The sequence below is a fragment of the Stegostoma tigrinum genome, chromosome 11 (assembly GCF_030684315.1).
Source record: "Stegostoma tigrinum isolate sSteTig4 chromosome 11, sSteTig4.hap1, whole genome shotgun sequence".
NCBI lineage: Eukaryota > Metazoa > Chordata > Chondrichthyes > Orectolobiformes > Stegostomatidae > Stegostoma > Stegostoma tigrinum.
The window spans coordinates 72,233,106-72,258,014 of record NC_081364.1 but is presented as its reverse complement, the minus strand read 5'-3'; the positions used below and the strand labels follow the sequence as shown (position 1 = coordinate 72,258,014).

The 24,909-nt window shown below is 45.1% G+C and overlaps 1 long non-coding RNA gene across 2 annotated transcripts in view; it reads right to left on the bottom strand.

Annotated features, from left to right (window-relative positions):
• The window catches only part of LOC132210126 (uncharacterized), a 116,833-nt gene extending 92,238 nt beyond the window's left edge, over positions 1 to 24,595 (bottom strand). For both annotated transcript variants that reach the window (XR_009446329.1, XR_009446330.1), the window contains exons 1-4: positions 24,410 to 24,595; positions 21,314 to 21,465; positions 15,346 to 15,443; positions 8,430 to 9,759 (exon numbers count right to left, since the gene is read on the bottom strand). This is a non-coding gene — a long non-coding RNA (uncharacterized LOC132210126). The remainder of the gene's footprint in view (positions 1 to 8,429; positions 9,760 to 15,345; positions 15,444 to 21,313; positions 21,466 to 24,409) is intronic.
• Between the last annotated feature and the right edge of the window lie 314 nt (positions 24,596 to 24,909).

Sequence of the window (24,909 nt, the reverse complement as noted above, 5' to 3'; positions counted from 1 at the left end):
GCACTATCCCCAATCACTTCACTTTCCCACTTTCTGAGGTTTCATGTTCATGATTAGCAATGCTTCAGCCTAAGAATTCATTCAGAGTCGGATTGCCTGTGTTAACATTCTAAAACTCTTGTTCTTCCTTTGAACAAGTGTATCCCTTGGCCGTGTTCGCTGCAATGGGACATCTACCCTATCCCAAAGTCAGGCAGTTCAACTTCATTTCACGAAGCTGCTTTTTGAGATAATTAATTGGGTACTTTGGCGAAACACGTGTGGTTGTTTAGATGTAAAACTGGGACTTCTGGCATTTATAAATGCTGTAAGACCCAAAGCAAGAATCATACCCCTGGACCAACGAGCCATCTGTAGACCACAGGGGGCAATCCTCAACCAGCTGGGACTCGCTTTGCGTGACGTACATCCCACAATGCTTCAGGAATTCCAAGGATCAAACAGTTTCCTGAACATAATCCCTTGACCTTGATTGTTCTTGGAAAAGAACCAAAATTGCTGGAAAAGTTCAATACGTCTGGCAGTATTTGTGAAGGAAAATCAGGGTTACTGTTTAGGGTTGGGTGAACCTTTCTCAGAACTGACTTTTTAGACTTATTTCCCAGGACATGGCTCACAGCCTCACCTGTTGGCCTGGCAAGTGGATATCTTAAAGCTCTTTAACTTTTATGAAGGTTTGTGCTGGTTCTGCTATGACAGGCAGTGAATTACCTTTTCCCACTGTTGGTGGTCTGAGTGAAATGTTTTTTTCCTGCTGCTTTGATTCCTGTCACAAGCAAAACGGAGGAAGCAAACAGCCCTCGCATTCATTCCCAGCTTTTGCCCACAGTCAGCAGGATATGAACCCGTGCAAAAACACCCCAAATGGATTTGAAATCCATTGCCTTAACAATTAACCAAGAGATGCTTGTTAATATTAACAGCAGAGTTTATAAAGGGAGCCCGCAGATGAAGACTACTTGAATTTTCCACAGCACTCAAAAAGGGGTCAAAAAAGATCATAGCACAAGGTCAGAGTTCATGGTGTTGGCTAATAATTGAGCATGGACTTCCTATTGTTTAATTAACAGAACACACAGAATCGGGATTAAAGGGTATATTTCATGTTGAAATACCCACACCCCACAACTCACCCACCGTACTCTAATGTACACTATTTGATGGGCACTGTTCTCTCAGAGATCTTTTAACTTGATGTAATTCATTAAACCTGCCACATTGCACATTACCAGAACTAAATGACCCACATCCCACATCCTACCCCAAATGCATCTTTTGCCTCTTTGAACAGTTATGGAAACATTTTTCTCTGAAATTTATCACCTTCACAAAAAAGGGGCTTTACAGTGAAGCAAAAATCAGAAGCCATTCTTTTCTTGGCACAGATTATTTACAGAGTTCAACATTATGGGTGTGTAGTTCCTTACTCTGCTCGGTGTCTGCAAGTGTCCAGTTATTAGTTCTCCAGTCACCAAAGAATGTGTACACAATATTTGATAAAAATGAACAACTACAATCAAGGCCACTAAAACATTTATCATCTGTGTGGCGACCAAGGTGTCTCAGTAAGTGGGATGACTGATTGAATCCTTTCCCACTCTCAGAACAAATGCATGGTTTCTCTCCTGTGTGAATTCGCTGGTGTGAGACCTGATGGAAAGACTGGCTACATCTCTTCCAACACTTGGAGCATTTATCGACATCTGCTAAGTGTGACCTCACTGGTGTGTAGCAGGTAGGATGTTTGAGTGAACCATTTCTAAACTTAAAGCAATTATCGAGTCCGAGAGATATTCAGCACAGAAAGTGTGTCTTTGGTCATTCTCGTCCATGCCGACCAGATTTCCAAAATTTATCTCCTCCTGTTTGAACATTTGGCCCATATCCCGCTAAACCCTTCCTGTACATGTATCCATGCCGATGCCTTTTATATGTTGTGTTTATACCAGCCTACACCATTTCCTGTGTGAGTTCATTCCATACACACACCATCCTGTGTGTCAAAACATTACACCCTATGTCCCTTTAAAATCTTTACCCTCAAACCTTAAACCTATAACCTGAAGTTTGGACTCCCCTACCCTGGGAAAAAGACCTGATCGCTACTCCTCATGATTTTATTAACTTCGATAAGGTCACCCCTCAGCCTCCAACACTCCAGTGTAAAGAACCCGATTTTATTCAGCCTCTCCTTCCGGATCATCTGCTCCAACCCTGGCAACTTCTCTGGAAACACTTTCATCTTTCCTTGAGCAGGGAGAAGAGGAATGAATGCAGTTTGCGAGGTTTCGTCTGTGTGTATTAACGGGTGTTAATGGGTACAGAGAGGATGAACACATCCGCTTTATCCCACCAGTTTAAATTGTGAAAATATCGGTTTTAAAGCAGTGTAAGAGGAGATTGTATCTTTCTGTGCATTTTCACTGGAAATGTTCAACTGTGAACTGTCTGTCTTTAAAAAAATGGTGCTTGACTTAAATTCTCACTGATTAACATTGAGATAGAAAAAAAGTTTCTGTGTTCGGGTGTTTAAGTTCATGAACATATGGATGGGAGCTGAAGCAGCTTGTGTGGTGCTGAGGCTTAGTTGGCTAATGTGCCTTTTTAATAGAACATAGAACAGTACAGCACAGAACAGGCCCTTCAGCCCACGATGTTGTGCCGACCATTGATCCTCATGTATGCACCCTCAAATTTCTGTGACCATATGCATGTCTAGTAGTCTCTTAAATGACCCCAATGACCTTGCTTCCACAACTGCTGCTGGCAACGCATTCCATGCTCTCATAACTCTGCGTAAAGAACCCGCCTCTGATATCCGCTCTATCCTTTCCTCCAACCAGCTTAAAATTATGACCCCTTGTGTTCGCCATTTCTGCCCTGGGAAAGTCTCTGGCTATCAACTCTATCTATGCATCTCATTATCTTGTGTACCTCAATTAGGTCCCCACTCCTCCTCCTTTTCTCCAACTCAGCTCGACCCTCATCAACTTTTCTAGTCACATCCTCAAAGAACTCGATAAGGTTTGTGAGGCATGACCTGCCCCTCTCAAAGCCGTGTTGACTGCATTTAATCAAGCCATGCTCTTCCAGATGGCCATAAATCCTATCCCTCAGAATCCTTTCTAACACCTTGCAGACGACAGACATGAGACTTACTGATCTGTAATTGCCAGGGATTTCCCTATTTCCTTTCTTGAAGAGAGGAATTACATTTGCCTCTCTCCAGTCCTCAGGTACGACTCCAGTAGAGAGAGGATGCAAAGATCCTTGCAAGTGGCGAAGCAATTGCATTTCTCGCTTCCCAAAGCATCCGAGGATAAATCTGGTCCGGGCCTGGCGACTTGTCAATCTTAATATTTGACAAAATTTTCAGCACATCAGCTTCCTCTATCTCTATCCATTCTAGCATGCACACCTGCTCTTCAAAGGTTTCATTCACTACAAAGTTCGTTTCTTTCGTAAAGACAGAAGCAAAAAACTCATTTAGGGCTTCCCCTACCTCCTCAGACTCCACACACAAGTTCCCTATGCTATCCCTGATCGGCCCTACTCTTTCTTTGACCATTCTCTTATTCCTCACATAAGTGTAAAATGCCTTTGTGTTTTCCCTAATTCGTTCTGCCAAGCCTTTCTCGTGCCCCCTCCTGGCTCTCCTCAGATCATTTTTGAGCTCCTTCCTCGCCTGCGTGTAATCCTCTCGAGCTGAGCTTGACCCTAGCTTCCTCCACGTTATGTAAGCTACCTTCTTCCTTTTCACGAGAAGCTCCACCGCTCTCGTCATCCAAGGTTCCTTTATCTTACCCCTTCTTGCCTGTCTCAGAGGGACATATTTACTCATCACTCGCAATAACTGTTCCTTAAACAGTCTCCACATGTCTATAGTGCACTTACCATGGAACAATTGCTCCCAGTCCATGCTTCCTAACTCATGTCTAATCGCGTCATAGTTTCCTCTTCCCCAATTAAATATCCTCCCACTTAGCCTAATCCTCTCCTTCTCCGTAGCTATGCAGAATGTGAGGCAGTTATGGTCACTATCACCAAAATGCTCTCCCACCACAAGATGTGATACCTGCCCTGGCTCGTTTCTGAGCACCAAGTCCAGAATGGCCTCTCCCCTCATCGGCCTGTCAACGTACTGAGTTAGGAAACCCTCCTGAACACACCTTACAAAAACAGCTCCATTCAAATCTTCTGATCGAAGGAGGTTCCAATCAATATTAGGCAAGTTAAAGTCACCCATTACAACAACCCTACTACGTCCACACTTCTCCAAAATCTGCCGACCTATGCTTTCTTCAATCTCCCTGCTGCTATTGGGGGGCCTGTAGTAAACCCCTAACGAGGTGACTACTCCCTTGCTGTTCCTAATTTCCACCCATACTGACTCAGTAGGCAGATCTTCCTCGACAATGGAAGCTTCTGTAACTGTGATACCCTCTCTGATTAGTAGTGCTACACCCCCTCCTCTTTCTCCCCCCTCCCTATTCTTTTTAAATGTTCTAAACCCTGGAACATCCAGCAACCATTCCTGCCCCTGAGAAACCCATGTCTCTGTTATGGCCACAACATCATAGCACCAGGTACTGATCCATGCTCTAAGTTCATCACTTTTATTCCTGATACTCCTTGCGTTAAAGCAAACACACTTTAACTGATCCCTTGGTTCCTTCCCAGGAAAATCCTTCCCACTAGCTGTTCTACCTCTTGCTCACCTGCATCAACTCTCACCTCCGGTATACAGCTCAGGTTCCCACCCCGCTGCCATACTAGTTTAAACCCTCTGGAACTACTCCAGCAAATCTTCCACCCGGGATATTGGTCCCCTTCCAGTTTAGATGTAACCCATCCTTCTTGTACAGGTCCCACCTTCCCCAGAAGGCATCCCAATTATCTACATATTTGAAGCCCTCCCTCCTACACCAGCTGCGCAGCCACGTGTTAGCTGCGCCCGCTCTCTGTGCCTCACCTCGTTATCACCTGGCACCAGTAGTAAACTAGAGAACACTACTCTGTTCGTCCTGCTTTGCAGCTTCCATCCTAACTCCCTGAAATCACTTTTTATATCCTCAATCCTTTTTCTGGCTATATCATTAGTGCCAATATGTAACACGATTTCTGGCTGTTCGTCCTCCCCTTTTAGAACCTTATACACCCGATCGGAGACGTCCCGGACCCTGGCACCAGGGAGGCAACATACCTTCCGGGAATCCCGATCCTGACCACAAAATCTCCTGTCGATTCCCCTAACTATAGAGTCCCCTACCACGAGTACTTTTCTATTCTGCCCTCTTCCCTTCTTTGCCACAGTGTCAGGCTCAGCGCCTTATTAAACCAATTTTAAAAGCAGACTGATCAAAACTTGAAAAATCCTCAGCCTAAATGCCTTGTAATCTCAAATTCTCCAACATTTGAAGTTCCTACTATCCTGGAAGAACTCTATGCTGGGATATGCTCAATGTTCTGGAACCAATATCAGGGAATTCCCACAGTGTGGAAACAGGCTTTTCGGCCCGACAAGTCCACACCAAACCTCACAGCATCCCAGCCAGACCTTTAACCCTCCTAATGTACCCCTCCCTGAATACAACAAGCAATTTAGCATAGCCAGTCCACCTAACCTGCACATCTTTGGACTGTGGGAGGAAACCCATGCAGACATGGGGAGAATGTGCAAACTCCACACAAGCAGTCGTCCAAGGGTAGAATCGAACCCGGGTCAGAGTGCTGTGAGGCAGCAGTGCTAACCACTGAGCCACCGTGCCACCAAAAAGCTTTCTCTCAGTACTTCCACCCAACTTTCTCTAAATATGCTTGTTCCAAGGTAAACGTCAATCTCTCCTTTTCTGCATGTTCAGCACTTGCTCTGAATGTTATCGCCTCATCCCTGGTACATGCTGCACCTTCCCCCCAACACCCTCCCTGAATATTCACACAGGGCATCAGAAGTCAAAGAAAATCACCTGCCAACGCTACCTCATTACAAATAGCATTTCAGAAAAAAATGCTATCGAAGTATTCACTAATTTTGAATTTGATGATGATGACTTGGATGTATTGAACGATAGATTTTGAGAACACTGAGCCAGGAAAGGTTATGACATAGGCAAGGCATGTTTTTCAACTGAGTGCAAGAGCAATCAAACAGGTGTGCATGTGGCTGCTTCATTTTTCTCAAGTCGAGGCCTGTGAGTTTAATCAGATTACTGACTCACTGATGTGGGACACAATTGCAAATGACCAAGTCAGTGGCTTATTACGCCGAAAGCCAATTCCCACATTAGCCAGACCAATAGATATTTGCACATCTCACAAAATGAGCCAGAGTTAAATAAAAATACTACATCAAGATGCAGAAATGCCTGTCCACAAAGTGCATTCTTGCTGTCAGAACTCTACATGCTTTTCAGCACCTGAGACATGTTCTGCTCAGGGCCTGGCACAAGATCTCTGTCTTTCCCTGGCATTTTTGCAGTTTGATGTTTCAACTAGAACCTAATGTCTCACAGTGCTGTTGTCTTGCCTGGTTGTTTATCACAGGCATAAGCCAGGCAGCTTAGCATTGTTATTACCAGCAGTCAGTCAAGGGCTGGTCAGCAGCTGTGGCAACAAATGCATTTGTTTCAAACAAATGGTCACATCTCAAATTCTCAGGGAAACAGTTCTCAGTCAGGGCAAGGGAGACAGGATTCAGTCACGAGATCCTGACATAGCATTTCCAAGGAATCATTCGATATCAGCCCAGGGACTTTGACACTGTCAGCCAGCCATTTGGGGCTAATCTGGATCAGGGAATCTGTATCACTACAGTACAGCAAAGTGGCCACACTCACCACTAATTACACTCTCAAAATGCTCCAGTAGACTTGTCGAGCCTGAATTATGAGCATCAATCCAAGCTGACCCTGTCCGTTCCTGCCACTGGGGGTCATTTTGATGAAATTCTCAAAAGGTGTTCAGGAGTTTGGGAGGTTCAAGTCCATAGCTCTCTGAAATAGCAACACAAGTGGATAAGACGGTGAAGAATTTCACTTTCATGGTACGCAGCATCGGGATATGGTCAACTTGGATATCTGGCTCGTAAGTGGGAGGAGATTTTGTTTTCAAATATGTCAGAGCATGCATTGTTCCTACAAGAACAGCTATGGTTTCAACCATGAAATGGCCACAACTTGATCAAAAGTGACCATCAAGCAGTTTGAACTGTTAGCTGTCAAATAAATTAAGAGAGATAAGTAAATTTGCAGGAGTTTTTTTTAAAATTGATTTTTAAAAAAAAATCTGTCATGGGATGATGACATCACTGGATAAGAATGGCAGTTTCCTTCCCTAAAGGACAATGGATTCACGGTCAGATTCTTATTTTCAGATGGATTCAAACCTAGGTCCCCAGAACGGTATCTCAGTCCTTAGGGAGTAACTGACAGAAGACTAAATAGAAAATATATACTAGAAATCATAGTGTCTTGGTTTATGTATTCACCATGAGATCCGTGACTGCTATAGACGCCAGGTAAAGAGCTGAAGAGATTGCATTCCCCCACCCCCCGGACAGAGTCACAATGGTCACCAGGTTTCATAGCCAATTGGGAAAATGCAATAAGGGATAACAGTACATGACTCATCCCAATCCTTTGTTTGGATTTAAAAAAAACTTTGATTTTTAATCCACAAAATGAAAGATTACATTGCTTCCAATAAACAAGTATCTGTGGAGAGCAACAAAATCCGTCATTGTAAAAGGTGTGCAGACATAACTAACAAAAGGGCCATCGAGATCATCACAGAATTCCTACAGTGTGAAAGATGGCCATTCGGTCCATACCAACCCTCCAAAGAGCATCCCACCTACACTCACACCCGACCTTATCCCTGATTTGCACACCTGACACAATGGGCAATTTAGCATAGTCAATCTACCTAATTTGCATATTTTTGGACTGTGGGAGGAAACCGGAGCACCTGGAGGAAACCCACGCAGGCAGGGTCTGGGTCGGACACTCATCGTAAGTTCAGTGCGGACTTGATGGGCTAAGTGTTCTGCTTCCACACTGGAGGGATTCTATGATCTCTAGAAACAAGCCCAAAACACATGGTTTTTGATTCTGCTGTTAGCTGTATTCAAACCAATCAACTCATTCAGAAATTTGCTGGTAGTTAACCAGTCCTGATGAACCGGGAAATCCCTTTTCACATACTGTGCGGGTGGATAATCTTCAGTCAGCGTGACTGTATCGTGACAACGTGACGATTTCCAAGCTCTACCTTACACAACTGTTACTAACATTTTATTCACAATACCAGCACCCTTACTTGAGCAGGGATCAGTGACATCTGTACCAACAGCCCAAAACCATGTTTCATTTGATAGTGAGAGTGACAGCAAAGTCCTTCACTGTGGTTCTCTGAACTCGCTGGTGTGTTACCTGCTTGGATGACAGTGAATCCCTTCCCACACTCAGAGCTCATGAATGGTCGCTCCCCAGAGTGAAGTCGCTGGTGTATCAGCAGGGAATCGAGTCGGCAAAACCTTTTCCACACACAGAACAGGTCAATACTCTCTCTCCAATGTGGATTCACTGGTGTATCAGCATTTGAAGTGTCTGAGTGAATGCTTTCCCACATTCCGAGCAAGTAAATGGTTTCTCTCCAGTGTGAACTCTCTGGTGTTTAAGCAGGTTTGATGACTGAGTGAATCCCATTCCACAATCAGAGCAGGTGAATGGTCTCTCTCCAGTGTGACTCTGGTGGTCAGTTTCTAGCTGGGATGAATGAAGAAATTCCTTCCTGCAATCTGCATATTTCCACAGTCTCTCTCCAGTATCACTACTCTGGTATGCGGGCATTTCAGATGAATGTTTACAGACTCTTCGACACACAGACCGTGTGCATTTCTCCCCAATGTGAGTGCTGCTTTTTCCTTCAATGTTCAAAATCCTGAGAAAATTAGGCTGTGATAAACAAAGTGACTGTCAGACCTGGATGTGGAACTGCTCGAATTCTCCAACTGCAGACTATACTGGATGTGAGTTTGATCGCTGAGCTGCAAGGTTAGTTTTCAGACGTTTCGTCACCATTCTAGGTAACATCATCAGTGAGCCTCCGACGAAGCGCTGGTGTTATGTCCCACTTTCTATTTATCTGGTTAGGTTGCCTTGGGTTGGTGATGTCTTTTCCTGCATTGGTGATGTCACTTCCTGTTCTTTTTCTCAGGGGATGGTAGATTGGCTCCAAATCAATGTGTTTGTTGATGGAGTTCCGGTTGGAATGCCATGCTTCTAGGAATTCTCGTGAGTGTCTCCGTTTGGCTTGTCCTAGGATGGATGTGTTATCCCAATCAAAGTGGTGTCCTTCCTTGTCTGTATGGAAGGATACGAGTGATAGTGGGTCATGTCGTTTTGTGGCTAGTTGATGTTCATGTATCGTGGTGGCTAGCTTTCTGCCAGTTTGTCCAACTATACTTTCAAACAGCAACTAAGTGCAGTGAATAAGAAACCAGACGAACACAGATTGTGAAACAGAAATTCTCTGGACATTTGTGGAGCGATACTTGGGGAATATTCTGGATTATCATTAGAACAAATTCAATTCATAAATATCCTCCAGTTAAAGGATCCAGTCAATGTTTGCACAAAACTACCAAAAGAGAGAGAGGTGGGAGAGCCAGGGAGGAAGGACAGGCATTGTATAGATCTGTAACTCAACCTTTCGATCCTTCAAAGACGAATAATGGTGCAGAAGTAAAATTGTGGAAATCTGAAATGAAAACAAAATAAAATGCTTAGTCAGAGTTGTACAGCACAAAACAATCCCTTTGGTCCCAGTTGTCCATGCTGACCAGATATCCTAAATTGATCTAATCCCATTTGCAAACATTTGGCCCATTATCCTCTGAACCCTTCCTACTCACGTACCCATCCAGATACCTGTTAAATTTTGTAACTGTACCAGCTTCCACCAGTTCCTCTGGCAGCTCATTCTACACAGGCACCACCCATTTGCCCTTTTAAAAAGAAGAAAGTTGCTGGAAAAGCTCAGCAGGCCTGATAGCATCTGTGGAGGAGGAAAAAAAAAGTTAACGTTTCGGGAACGGCTACCCTTCCTCAGAACCCGAAACACTTCTCCTCCACAGATGCTGCCAAACCTGCTGAGCTTTTCCAGCCACTTTTTTTTTCAGATTAACAGCATCTGCAGTTCTTTTGGTTCCCTTTTAAGACTTTCCCTGTCAGCTTAAGCCAGTGTTATTTGTTCTCATCTCCCCTAACCTGCGAAAACCATCTTCGCCATACACCCTATGCCCACCGTAATTTTATTAACCTCTATAAGGTCACCCCTCAGCCTTCAATGCTCCAGGGAAAATAGCCCCAGCATATTCAATCTCTCCCTCCAGCTCAAAACTTCCATCACTTGCAACATCCTTGTAAATCTTTTCTGCACCTTGCCAAGTTTAACAGCATCATTCCTACAGCAGGGAGACCAGAACTGAACACGGTATTCCAAACGCAGCATAATCAGTGCCTTGTTCAGCCTATAACATTGACCTCCCAACTCCTACACTCAATGCACTGACCAATAAATGCAACCAGAGCAAATATCTTCTTCACTACCTTCTGTACCTGCAATTCACCTTCAAGGAACCGTGCACCTGCACCCCAAGGAGTCTCTGTTGCATAACAGCCCCCAGGGCCTCATCATTAACTATTTAAGCCCTGCCCTGATTTTCATTACCATAATGCAATCGCTCACATTTATCTGAGCTAAACTTACTTCTATCACTCCTCGGCCCATCGACCCATCTGTTTACGTTCCCATTGTACTTGGAGGTAAACTCCTTTGCTTTCTACTACAACAACAATTTTAGTGTCATCTGCAAACTTACCAACCATCCCTCCAATATTCATTCCACATGATTTGTATCAACGCTAAAAAAAAGCAGTAGACCCAGCACCAATCCTTGCAGCACTCTGCTGTTTATAGTCCTCTAGATTGAAAAAAACCCTCCCCCCACCATGATCCTGTTTCCTACCTTCATGCCAACTTTGTTTCAAATAACTAACTCTCCCTGGATCCCATTTGATCTAATCTTGCCAACCAGTCTACCACGTGGAGCTTTGGTGAATGCCTTGCTGAAGTCCATAATAGACAGTGTCCACTGCTTTGCCTTCAGCATTCTTCTTTGTCACTTCTTCAAAAAACTCAACCAAGTCAGTGAGACAAGATTTCCTACTCACAAAGCCATGTTGACTATCCCTAATCAATCTTTGCTTCTCTGAACATCTGCAAATCCTGTCCCTCAGAATCCCCTCCAGCAATTTACCCACCACTGACATCAGGCTCAACGGTCGATGGTCCTCTGGCCTTTCCTTAAAGAATGGCACCATGTTAGCCACCCGGCCTTCTGGCACTTCGCTAGTGTCATAGATACAAATATCTCCGCAAGGGGCCAGCGATTACTTCCCCAGCTTCTCCCAGAGTTTGTGGGTAACACCTGATCAGGTGCCAGGAACCTATCCACCTTTATGCATTTTAAGACGTCCAGCACCTAGACGTCTGTAATATGGACACTTTTCGCAACTCATTATTTATGTTTCCAAGTTCTCTCACTTTCATATCCTTCTCTGTAGTAAATATTAATGCAAAATACTGATTTACTATCTCAGCCTGCAGTTCCACACAGACAGCCTTGTTGATCTTTAAAGGGGCCATATTTTCTCCCTAGTTGCTTTTTTGTCCCAAGTAAAGTTTCGGAATCTCTTGGGATTTCCCTTAACTCGATTTGCCAAAGATAGCTCATGTCTCCTTTTTGCCGTCCTCATTTCCCTTGAGTATACTCCTACTGCCCTTATACTTCAAGCGACTGACCCAATTCCTGCTGTCAATACCCGACATGTGCTGCCGCCTTTTTCTTGACCACAGCCTCAATTTCTCCAGTCAGCCAGTATCCCCTACATTTACCAGCCTTGCCCTTCACCTGAACAGGAACATAGTGTGCCTGGGCTCTCCTTATTTTAGTTTTGAAGGCCTCCCACTTTCCAAGCATTCCTTGATCTGCATATTACCTCTCCCGATCATCTTTTGCAAGTTCTTGCTCAATAATGTCAAAGTTGGCCTTACTCCAATTTAGAATTTTGAAATGTACATTAAATAAATAAGTTTCATATTTAAACTGATCACATCTGCCTGCATCTGGCATACACTCCTCCAAACATCTCTTATTTATGTCCTTATTCAAATGTCTTTTAAACAATGTGACTGTACCTGTATCTGCCACCTCCTCTAAAAGTTTGTTCCACACATGGACAACTCCGTAAAAATTAAAATATCCCTCATGTCTTTTTAAATATGTCTTTCTCCTCTCACCTTACACACGTCCCCTTGTCTTGAAATCACCCAACCTTGGGAATAAACCCTTGCTAGTCGCATAATCTGTGCCCTCATGATTTTATGAAGCTCTGTAAGGTCACACCTTAACCCCTTATGCTCCAGTGAGAAAAGTCCTAGCTTTGGCCGTCTATTTGATAATCAAGCCCTCCATTCCTGGCTACATCCCAGCAAGTCTGTTCTGAACTGTCTCCAGTTCAATAATAAATGTCCATCCTGTAACAGGGTGACCAGAGCCGCACACAATACCTCACATGAAGCCTAAACAATGTCCTATACAACCTCAACATAACATCCCAACTGAGACTCTAAGGTCTGAGCAATGAAAGCAAGTGTGCTAAACATATTAACCAGCCTGACTACTTGTCTACATAAACTTCAAAGAATTATGTACCTGAATCTCAGCATTTCTCTGTTCCACAACACTACCCTGCGTGCAACCATCAATTGTGCAAGTCCTACCATTGTTCATTTTACCAAAATACAATATCTCACATTTATTCAGGTTGAACTTCATCCTCCACTCCTCAACCCATTGACATAATTCATCAAGATCTCCCTGTCATCTTAGTTAACCTTCACAAACCACGAATTCTAGTATCATCTGCAAACTTACTAATCTTGTCCCTTAAATTCTCATCCAAATCATTAATCTAAACGAGAAACAAAAGTGGCCCCTGTACCGATTGCTGTGGAACATGCTGGTCACAGAACTCCACTCTGAAAAATCCCCCAACACCACATTCTCTCTGACAACTAAGCCAACTCCGCTTCCAATTAGCGAGCTCTTCCTGAATCACGTGAGATCTAACTTGACTCATTAGTCTACCATGTGGAACCCGGTCAAAGGCTTCACACTCACTCTGGGAGGTGCTGCAAATCTGACCCAATTCCCCCGCCATTTGTCCATCATTCCTTGAAAACTCTCTTGGGAATAACTGCTAAATCTGCATCCAGCTGCCATTCAGACTGCTCCAGATCCAGGGAACTTGCTGAGTCGAGTAATCTTCACATTTTCACCCTGCATTATTTGCCAATTATCTGAATGTTGTATTCTATGGTTACCAAACATTGCTACAATGGAGAGTTATCTGAGCTTCTGTTAGCTCTCTCGAAACCAGAGACCCACCATAATTTTAATTTACTTATGGGATGTGGTCTTCGCTGCCCAGACTAATATTGATTGCCCATTTTTATTCGATTTGGAGAAAGTGGTACTTTCTATGACTGCTGCACTCCATCTGCTGGAAGTACACCACTGTGCTGTTTGGATGATAATCCGCGCTGGAGCCTCACCACCCTCCCTATTGCAGGCATCATACCTCAAACCTCACTACCCACCCGATCGTGCCCTCCAGCCTCACTACCTGCATTACTGCAGGCATCACCCTCGAGCCTCAACACGCTTCACATCTCTGGAATCCCTCTCCAGCCTCACGACCTGCCTATCGTTGGAATCCCCCACTAGTGTCAACTCACACCATCTATTCAGATTCCTCCAGTCTCACAAACCACCTTATCTCTAATCTCCTCCAGCCCACAAACTTCTGTAGCTCTATAATTGTCTTTAGCCTCACAAACCTCCCTTTGTCTGAGGTCTCCTCCAGCCTCACAATCTTCCCCATTTCTGTAATCCAAGCTCACTTTTCCCTATTTGTGTAGTCTTCTCCAGTCTCAGAACCCTTCCTGTCTCTAATATTGTCCAGCCTCATAAATGGATGACACAAGAACGACATTTCTTTCCTCTAATACAATCCTTATTTTTTTATTCATCCACTTGATGGCGGTACTTTCAATTTCCTGGGCTTCAGGCCCCAGAATTTCACGGTAAACTGCTTTACCTCTATACCTCACTTTTCTCCCGAAAACACTGACCAATCATGAGTCATTTATTCTGATATCTCATTTTCTGAAATGGCTTGAAATATTGCTGGGCATCTTCCTATGTGAAGTGTCTTGGAGGTCTACAGTACAGAAAAAGGCTCTGAGGCCCATCCAGCCTGTGCCAGTTAAAAACCACCCCACCTAACTATTCTAATCTAATTTTCCAGCACTTGGCCCATAGACTTGTCTGTGTTGGCATCACAAGTGTGTATCTAAATATGCCTTAAACGCTATGAGGATCTCTGTGCCTACCACCCTCACAGACAGTGAGGTTCAGTGCCATTGTCACAGCATGATGATATCACAGACAGGAGCAGAGACGAGCTGAGTCTGTGCAAACCAAAGATCCCCCACACACTGTGAAGGACGGGAGGGTCCCTGATAGGGGGCAGAGGAGATTTAACAGAATGGTTTGTAGGGAAGAAGGTTTTTAGTTGCATGGTTAGAGTTGTTTTTAAAACATTATTCTTTCATCTGACTTAGGCATTGCTGGTACATATTGAGAATGTCCATCTATTGTAGATGGACTCTCCTTCTCAACCTCTCCCCTCGCCTGGGGTGCGGTAATCTTCAGGTTAAACCAGCCCTATGGTCAGGTAGGACAATGGTAACTTTACCTTTGGCACAGTGATGCCACTGTGCCTCGGTGGTGTGTGGGGGGGGGGGGGGGGGGGGGGAATGTTGAATGTGGCAGATGGGATACCACACTGACACTGCATCACCTGGAGGATGTTACCTTTCTTTAATATTGTTGGGGCTGTGCTCATGCAGGGAAGTGGAAAATGTTCCAACACAATCCGGATGAGTGCCTTACACACAGGAAACAAACAGTCATTGGGGAATAAGGTGCTTGGAGAAACTAAGATTGATCTCCTTGTAACAAAGGATTTTGAGGGGACCTTTGATAGGAGGTGTTTTGAAAAGATAAACATTAGAATGGTAAAACGTACACAACTGGCCATAAAAAGGACTACAGGACATATATTGAAAGTTGTAGGAAAGATCTATTGAGAGAATGGAGTAATAAGAGAGAAATTTTTCATGGCAAATGGGAATGAGCAGGAACACAATACTCACACACAATGTGAATATCCAGATCCTGAAGAAGTGAGTAATTCAGTCAGTTTGGTGTTATAATTATTGAGCTTCCCACCTGAAAGTCCACTTGTAATATCCTGTAACATAAATTCATAAAATCCATCACTGACAGTCCGAGTAGAAATTCACAACATCCCTTCCTCCTGGCCGAGGATAACTGTGCATTGTTCCTGCTGCACATTATTCCTTGTGGAGGTCAACAGTTGATTCGCGGAAAATCTATTTGGGTTTCTAGGAATTTCCACATTGGGGCTTCACGTCACTGAACAGATCAACAGGTTTTTGACAGATGGCAAAGAATGGCCAAGATTTAGTGAGATGCAGGCAGCAGGATTTGCTTCCTTTTCTTTCCTTCTGTGCTGCTGCACTGCCACAATGAGACATTAGCTTTTCCAGCCCAATGCAACTTGATGAACAAGTTGTCTCGATTCTGAGAAATGGGCAGTCAGCTTCTCCCAGTCATTTGAAAAAACGCCCCTTAAAAAGGTAGCAATTACATATGTGTCATGTTGCCCAGTGCTCCCAACAAAAAGATGAGAAGAATGAGGAAGGATCTCATAAAAAGGGATAACGGTCAAGTTCCATGAGGGTTAGAGTTTATGAACGGATATTGATAAATGGGCGACAAGTTGGCACATGGAGTATAATATGGGAAAACGTGAAGTTGCTAATTTTTGAGATGACCAAAGAACAGTGTTATTTAAAAATGTAAAATCTGTGGAAAACTGCAACACAAAAAGGATTCAGGAATAACTGCGCAGGAAGCATGAAGCGAGCACACAGTTGCAACAGGTAATCGGGAAGGGTCATGGGATGTTATCCCTTATGTCAAGGTGTTTGCAGTATAAGAGTTTGGAATACATGTCTCAGGACAAACGTACAACTTGCTGGCAAGACCACATCTGGAAGAACGTGAGTAGCTTTTTTGGTCCACTTATTCGAGCAAGTATATAACTTCACTGGAGGCATTTCAAAGAAGATGAACTAAGATGATCACTGGTTTGGAGGGATTATGTTTTAAGCTAAGACTAAACAGGCCTGGAGTATACTAACTAGATTTTTTTTGAAGAATGAGAGATGATCTAATTAAAAATACAGGTTTCTCAAAGGAGTTGACAGGATAAATGCTGAGAGAATATTTCTCATTGTGGGAGCGGATTCTTGATCAGGCAGAGAAGAGACGGTTCTCTTTTGGAATCGTCAGTTTTAAGGCAACACAGACATGGGTAAGGGGTTTCAGTCGCAAATGAGCCGGACTGAGGTGGAGAGAAGGAGCATTTGAGAGATTGAAATTTCTGGCATTTGTGATTGAGAAGATGTACGGTAAGATGTTCATCTTGAGACCAGACATGAGAACATTGAGAAGGGTGCAGTTCAGCCTCAGACAGTTCCCAGTGAGAGGGATGGATTCAGTACAGTACTAAGGAAAAATAATTTGTAATAATAACTGAAGGCAATGTGTTTAACTATCACAAAGTGTTATTGGAGGAAAGTTCAGCTAATCAAGTAGTGGAAGCATGATAAGCAGTTTTATAATTGGGTTACAGTGGAGCAAAGTGATGGAGACGAGTCAGATCTGAACATTGTAGAATACATGTGAAAGTTAACAGTGTGTTTGTGGAAGATCTCAGCTCCTGGCAGTATGTTGGTGAGAAACAGCATGGGCCAAGGATAGATCCTTGAGGGGCATTTACTACGTGGATTTCAGACAGGAAAGAGAGAGTGGAGATGGAGTGGGATTTTCCAGTGATGGTGAGGTCAAACATTGGTTTTAAATAGAATGGGCGAGAAGGACATAACCAGAAAAGAGAAACAGACAGAACAAGTAACAATATTTTATTATCTTGGAATTCTCCAGCATCTGCAGTTCCCATTATCTCTTTACCAGGATGTTGCCTGGTCTGGAGTGAAGGCCTTATGAAGAAAGGCTGAGGGACTTGGGTCTGTTCTCATTGGAGAGAAGAAGGCTAAGAGGAGATTTAATACAGACATACAAAATGATCAGAGGATTAGATAGGGTGGACAGCGAGGGTCTTTTTCCAAGGATGATGATGTCGGCTTGTACGAGGGGGCGTAGCTGCAAATTGAGGGGTGATAGATAGACAGATGTCAGGGCAGGTTCTTTACTCAGAGAGTGGTAAGTGCGTGGAACGCCCTGCCTGCCAATGTAGTTAACTCAGCCACATTAGGGGCATTTAAACAATCCTTGGATAAGCATATGGATGATGAAGGGATAGTGTGGGGGGAGGGGCTTAGATTAGTTCACAGGTCGGTGCAACATTGAGGGCTGAAGGGTCTGTTCTGCACTGTATTGTTCTATGTTCTAATATCTGTGAATTGGCATGGGGGAAGAGGCAAGGAGGAGGAGGCGAAGAAATAAGAGTTGGAATATTTGTAATTTCGCGAGAATAGGGCAAAGGGTTAAGTTGAGCTCTGATAAGGCTTGACATGAGACTGGACAAAGATTCAAGTTTAAGCCGAAAACAAGGAGCAACGTGCCAGGCAATTTGGTTTGGTGGGCTCGTGGAAGAGAGGGAAGCAGCAGAGGCAGCTGATTGGATTGTCTCAATCTTAGTGACATAGAAACTCCATGTGTCTCCCTCACTTGCTGTTGGAGGGGAGGATGGAGGAGACTGGATGATGGACGTGTTTTGCAAAGAATGCCTGTGTTAGTGATATTTAAAAATGAGCTAACAAACCTGTTGAATTTAACTTTTATCCAGAATATTAAAATGTACGACAGAAGTCGAGCCTCAAATCCCATCTCAGCAGATGAAATTTGAATTCATGAAATCAGGTGGAATTTGAATTTAATTAAAAAAATAGAATTAAGAATCAACTGTTGCCATTGAACTATTGCTAATGGCAGAAAACAAAAAAAATCTATTGTCCTTCAGGGAAAGAAATTTGCCAACCTCCGCAAGCCACTCAGTTGCAAATCACTGCAAAGTCTCAACAAAGCAATGCAACTGGGTGAGAGAGATAATGGGAACTGCAGATGCTGGAGATTCCAAGATAATAAAATGTGAGGCTGGATGAACACAGCAGGCCAAGCAGCATCTCAGGAGCACAAAAGCTGACGTTTCGGGCCTAGACCCTTCATCAATGAAACTGGGTGGACCACTTGGCATCTACCAGGGAGCTAGGAAAGACAACTGCAGAATCAGCCCTATCGACCCCCCAAACTCCTGCTTAATAATATCTGGGGTGGCAAAGTTTGGAGAGCCGACTCACAGACGAGTCAAGAAACAGCGTCAGGCTCATGGAAACACCTTACAAACAATGACACACATCACCATCACTGTCCTTAGTGAAGGCCTGTCCCGGCAGACGTGGCAGAACAGTGCTATTCCAACTGGATTATTTGACCTGGGAGTACTCATTGACTCTGATGCCTGGAAGTCTCATGGCTCCTCCTGATTACCATGAACCATCCTCCCTCTGGTGATAATTCGGCAGCAGTATTATCGCTAGATTATTAATCCAGAGACCCAGACGACATTCTGGGGACCGGGGTTCAAATCCTTCCATGGCAGATAGTGAAACTTGAATTAAATAATGATCTGAAATTAAGAGTCTAATGATGACCATGAAACCATTGCCAATTATCAGGAAAGACCCATCTGGTTCGCTTACGTCCTTGCGGGAAATGTCATCCAGACCAGGTAAGGATGACACATGTGACTCGAAACACAGCGATGTGGTTGACTCTTAACTGCCTTCCAGGTAATAAATGCTGGTCCAGCCAGTGATTTCCACATCCCAAGAGTGAAATTTAATAAACAAAAAAACCTCCTCCATGTTGAACAGCTCTTGGAGGAAGCACTGAGTGTGAATGGCACTAAATGTACTCAATGCCCACCTTCAGGAGTAGTTTGCAGGAGGATTACCAATCAAGCTGGTCGGGTCCTAAAGGACAAAGCTGCCTGGCTGGGACTGCAGCAGGTGGTGACGCACCAAACGAGGAAAACATAGCTCATCGCATCGTCACCAATTTCCCAGCTGCAGAGGCATCTGTCCATGACAGGATTGATAACAGCGACCGCCGCACAGTCCTTTGGAGACAGAGCCTCATCTTAAACTGGAGAATACCGCCCATTGCATTGGGTGGCACGAACTTTGGCTGAAAAGGACAGACTTTGAACAGACACAGGAACTCAAAACCAGATATCTATGAGGCTTTGTGAGAGACTACAACAGCAGCAGACCTTCTCCAGCACAATCTGTAACCTCATGGCCCAGCATATCCTACAGTCAGCCATTGATCCAGGGGACAAACACTGGTTGAATGGATAGCATCAGAGGGCATGCCAAGAACAGCACAAGGCATACCTACAAATAAGGTGCCAACCTGGTAAAACTACCAAACAGGACTATCTGCATGTCAAATAACATCAGCAGCAAGAATTAGAGCTAAGATAATGAAATGTGAGGCTGGATGAACACAGCAGACCCAGCAGCATCTCAGGAGCACAAAAGCTGACATTTCGGGACTAGACCCTTCATGAAGGGTCCAGGCCCGAAATGTCAGCTTTTGTGCTCCTGAGATGCTGCTGGGCCTGCTGTGTTCATCCAGCCTCACATTTCATTATCTTGGATTCTCCAGCATCTGCAGTTCCCATTATCACTGATAGAATTAGAGCTAAGCCACCCCATAACCAATAGATCAGATGTAAGCTCTGCAGTTCTGCCAAACACAGTTGTGAATGGTGATGGACAATTAAAACAGCTCACTGGAGGAAGCATGCCAAAAATCCCAATCCTTACTGACAGAGGAGCCCAAACTATGCAAAAGATAAGACTGCAGCAATATTCAGCCAGAAGTGCCAACCGGATGATCCATCTCAGCATTCTCCAGAGGTCCCCAACATCAGAGATATGAGTTTTCATCCAATTTGATTCATTTCAAATAGTATTAATAAATGGATGGATAGTGCAAAGGTTATGGGCCCTGACAACACTCTGGCAATAGGACCGATGACTAGTGCTCTAGAGCTTGCTAGCGCCAAGCCAAACTGTTTCAGTCCTGCTACAGCACTAGCATCTACTGACAATTTGGAGAACTGCCCAGGTCTGTTCAGCACAAAAACACAGCAAATCCAACCCGACCAGTTTCCCCACAAGCAGTCTACTCTCTATCAGTAAAGAGATGGAAGGTGTTGACAACCGCGGTATTAAGCAGCACTTACTCAGCAGTAACCTGCTCAGTGACACCCAGTTTGGGTCACAGCGGGCAGTCGGTTCCTGATCTTATTACAGACTTGATCCACAAATTCACAAACAGCTGAATTCCTGAGGTGAGGTGAGGGTAACTGCAGAGCCCTGCACAAAAACCACTTATTTCCACTTCAGTGGAAGTGATCTGACAGTGACACCTTAGTTTCAGCTCATCTGCTGAACCTCTCATCTATTTCTGTGTTACCTCTAGACGTAACTACCCAAACTCACTGCCAGTTGGCCTCCCACATTCGACGTCCCTGTAACCTCAAGAATACCTAAAATTCTGCTGCACACAAGTTCATTTGTACCAAGACCTGTTCACCATCACTGCTGTGCTCCCTGGCCCACAAAGGCTCCTATTCATAAGGAACAATTTAAAATTCTCATCCTTGATTTAATTCCTGGCTGTGATGAGCCCTATCTCCCTGCACTACACAACGTTCAAGGCTTCGACAATTCATTTAGTTTCCGACTCCAACAATGCGCTTTGTCATTGCTTCACGACTGGAGGCTGTTTCTACAGTTGCCAGGCAACATGGTCTGGAATTCCCATGATAAACATCTTAGGTTTGCTTTCCTTCTTTAAGATAGTCAGGAAAACCTGCAAATTTGGTAACTTTTTGGTCACTTGATCTAATATGGCCTTATGTCAAAAGTTTCTGGACAATATTTTTGTGAAATTATAAAACATGATAAAAATACAAATTGTTTGTTGATTTGGACACACCATCAGCTCTTCAGTATCGGAGATGAACGATCTGTAACTTCTCAAATGACCGCATTGTGGGAGCACCTTCATCATACGAACTGCAGCAGCACACAAAAGTTAAATATCACCTTCTCCACAGGCAACAGGGCTTTGGCAACGATCGCTGGCATCTGTGGAAGGAGAAACAGAGCAAATGTTGAAGTGCAAATTTAATGACGAGAACAAAAATGCTGTCGAATTTGGTGGTCTGAAATGGAAGAAAAATGCACTCTCTTTCTGGGAATGTGTGTCCTGGCTGTAAAAGATACCATTCAAAAATTAATCTGGTAAGACAGCAGCAGATGGTGAGGGGGTGGGCAGCAGTGGAAAATTTCTTCACAAAAAAGGTAAAGGAATTAACAGTAAAATACTACAGAGATCAAATATACCCATCATTAGAGACCGACACCGACAAAGGTGATCAGGGAGCACAGACCTGAGTAGGAGCAGTGCGAGCTGCTATGATCCCACACTCTGGGAAAGAAATCCAGAAGGAACAAACACTTGGATAAGAGATAATAGCAACTGCAGATGCTGGAGAATCCAAGGTAACAAGGTGTGGAGCTGGATGAACACAGCAGGCCAAGGAACATCTTAGGAGCAGGATAGGTGACGTTTCAGGCCTGGACCCTTCATCAGAAATGGGGGAGGGGAAAAGGATTCTGAACTAAGTAGGGAGAGAGGGGGAGACAGAATGAAGATGGAGAGAGAAGATAGGTGGAGAGGAGACAGACAAGTCAAAGAAGCAGGCATGGAGCAAGTGAAGGAGAGGACAGGCGGGGAGGTAGAGAGGTGATAGGTCAGTCCAGGGAGGACGAACAGGTCAAGGTGGTGGGATGAGGTTAGTATGCAGGAAACAGGGATGCAGCTTGAGGTGGGAGGAGGATATACAAGAGAGGAAGAACAGGTTAGGGAGGTGGGGACAAGCTGGGCTAGTTTTGGGATGCGGTTGGAGGAGGGGAGATTTTGAAGCTTGTGAAATCCACATTGACACCATTGGGCTGCAGGGTTCCCAGGCAGAAAACGAGCTGCTGTTCCTGCAACCTTCGGCTGGCATCGCTGTGGCACTGCAGGAGGCCCAGGATGGACACGTCGTCTGAGGAATAGGACGGGGTGTTGAAATGGTTCGTGACTGGGAGGTGCAGTTGTTTATTGCGAACCGAGCGTAGATGTTCTGCAAAGCCGTCCCCAAGCCTCCGCTTGGTTTCCCCGATGTAGAGGAGGCCACAACAGGTACAGGGGACACAGTATACCACATTAGCAGATGTGCAGTTGAACATCTGCTTGATGTGAAAAGTCTTCTTGGGGCCTGGGATGGGGGTGAGGGAGGTGGTGTGGGGGCAGGTGCAGCAATTCCTACAGTTGCGGTTGAAAGTGCCAGGTGTGGCGGGGCTGGAGGGGAGTGCGGAGCAGACAAGGGAGTCACGTACGGAGCGGTCCCTCTGGAATGTTGACAAGGGTGGGGAGGGGAAAGTGTCTTGGATGGTGGGGTCGGATTGCTGATGGCGGAAGTGTCAGAGGATGATGCGTTGGATCCGGAGATTGGAGGAGTGATATGTGAGGATGAGAGGGGATTCTTTTTCGGTTGTTATTACAGGGACGGGCTGTGAGGGAGAAGTTGTTGAAAAATGCAGGAGACACAGTGAAGGGCGTTCTTGATTACTTCCGGGGGGGGAGGGGAAGTGGGGGCTGGGGTTGCGGTCCTTAAAAAACAAGGATATCTGAGATGTACGGGAGTGGAACCCTGGTAGCAGATGCGGCGGAGGTGAAGGAATTGGGAATAGGAGATGGCTTTTTTGCAGGACGGTGGGTGGGAGGAGGTGTATTCTAGGTAGCTGTGGGAGTCAGTGGGCTTGAAATGGATATAGGTTTCTAGATGGTTGCCCAAGACAGAAACAGAAGTCCAGGAATGTGAGAGAGGTGTAAGAGATGGTCCAGGTGAACTAAAGTTTGGGGTGGTAGGTACTGGTGAAGTGGACGAACTGCTCGAGCTCCTCATGGGAGCACTAGGCAGCACCGATACAGTCATCCGTGTACTGGAGGAAGAGGTGGGGTTCAGGGCCAGTGTAGGTACGGAAGAGGAATTGTTCAAAAGAAGCAGGCATAGCTTGGGCCCATGCGGGTACCCATGGCCACCCTCTTTGTCTGTAGGGTGTGGGAGGAGTTGACAGAGAAGTTGTTGAGGGTGAGAATGAGTTTGGCAAAGCACCTAAGGTTGGGGGGAGGGGGGTGGTCAGTGGAGGGGTACTGATCAGACCCGCAGGACAGAAAATAGCGTAGGGCTTTTAGGCCATCTGTATGGGGACTGCAGGTGCCAATGTGGTATACTGCATCCGCTCTACCCTTTGTGGCCTCAACTACATCGGGGAAACCAAGCAGAGGCTTGGGGACCACGTTACAGAACTTCTACGCTCAGGTCGCACGAAACAACTGCTCATCCCCACTTCCTTAACCTGTTCTTCCTCTCACCTATCCCCTCCTCTCAACTCAAGCTGCACCCCCATTTCCTACCTGCTAACCTCATCCCAACCACTTGACCTGTTGGTCCTCCCTGGACTGACCTATCCCCTCCCTACACTCACCTTTACCTGCTCCATCCCCACCTCTTTAACTTGTCTGTCTCCTCTCCACCTGCCTCCCCCTCTCTCCCTATTTATTTCAGTAACCCCTTCCCCTCTCCCATTTTTGAAGGGTGTAGGCCCGAAAACGCCAGCTTTCCTGCCCCTCTCTGATGCAGCCTGTCCTGCTGTGGTCGTCCAGCCCCACAGCTTGTTCTCTCACTTTAAGCCAGAGGCGGCTGCGCATGCGCCCAGCTTGAGCTTGGCCCTTCCAAAGTTTCAAAGCTGCCGCGCATGCGCCCGGCGGATCATTGCCCCTAATAAAGATGGTGGCGGTCACACGGGCCTATCGCCATCTGAGGCATTGATTTCTTTTCTGCAAACGTGAGTCTGGGAGTTTCAAACGCGTGTGTTTTCCGACGTGCACTAAGTGTTTCTAAAACTTCCAAATCCATACGAATATCACTCCCCTCCCGCTTTCTGCCGTTTTGCTTTCTTTACCGTGTCCTGCTCTTACCTCAATTGCACAAATCTTGGTCTCAACGAAGGAGCTAGGCCCGAAACGTCAGCTTTCCTGCTCCTCTGATGCTGCTTGACCTGCTGTGTTCATCCAGCTGCACACCGTGTTATCTCGGAGTCTCTGGTATCTGCAGTTCTGATTATCTCAGCGACTCTGGACCGCTCTCGTGGATGGTCACGTGGTTTTCACCGATCCCGCCCCTTCTTCATTCCGATTGGCTAGAAGGGCAGGGACTTCCGCCCGGCCCTGCACAGCATCTCTGTGCTCGTATTGGTCGCGCACTGACATCAATCATCCAGACGCCATTATGAGCTGGAGCATGCGCAGTGTTTTGTGTTGTTATTGTCAGAAGCAAATGATGGTCGTCACAATGTTGCATTTTGAGACAAATGAGACTGAGAACTGGATGAGAAAGATTGTTACATTAGCGATCCTGGGGTTTTAATAAGTCGCTCTGAGGAAGGGGCACTGCACCCGAAACGTTAACTCTGTCTTTT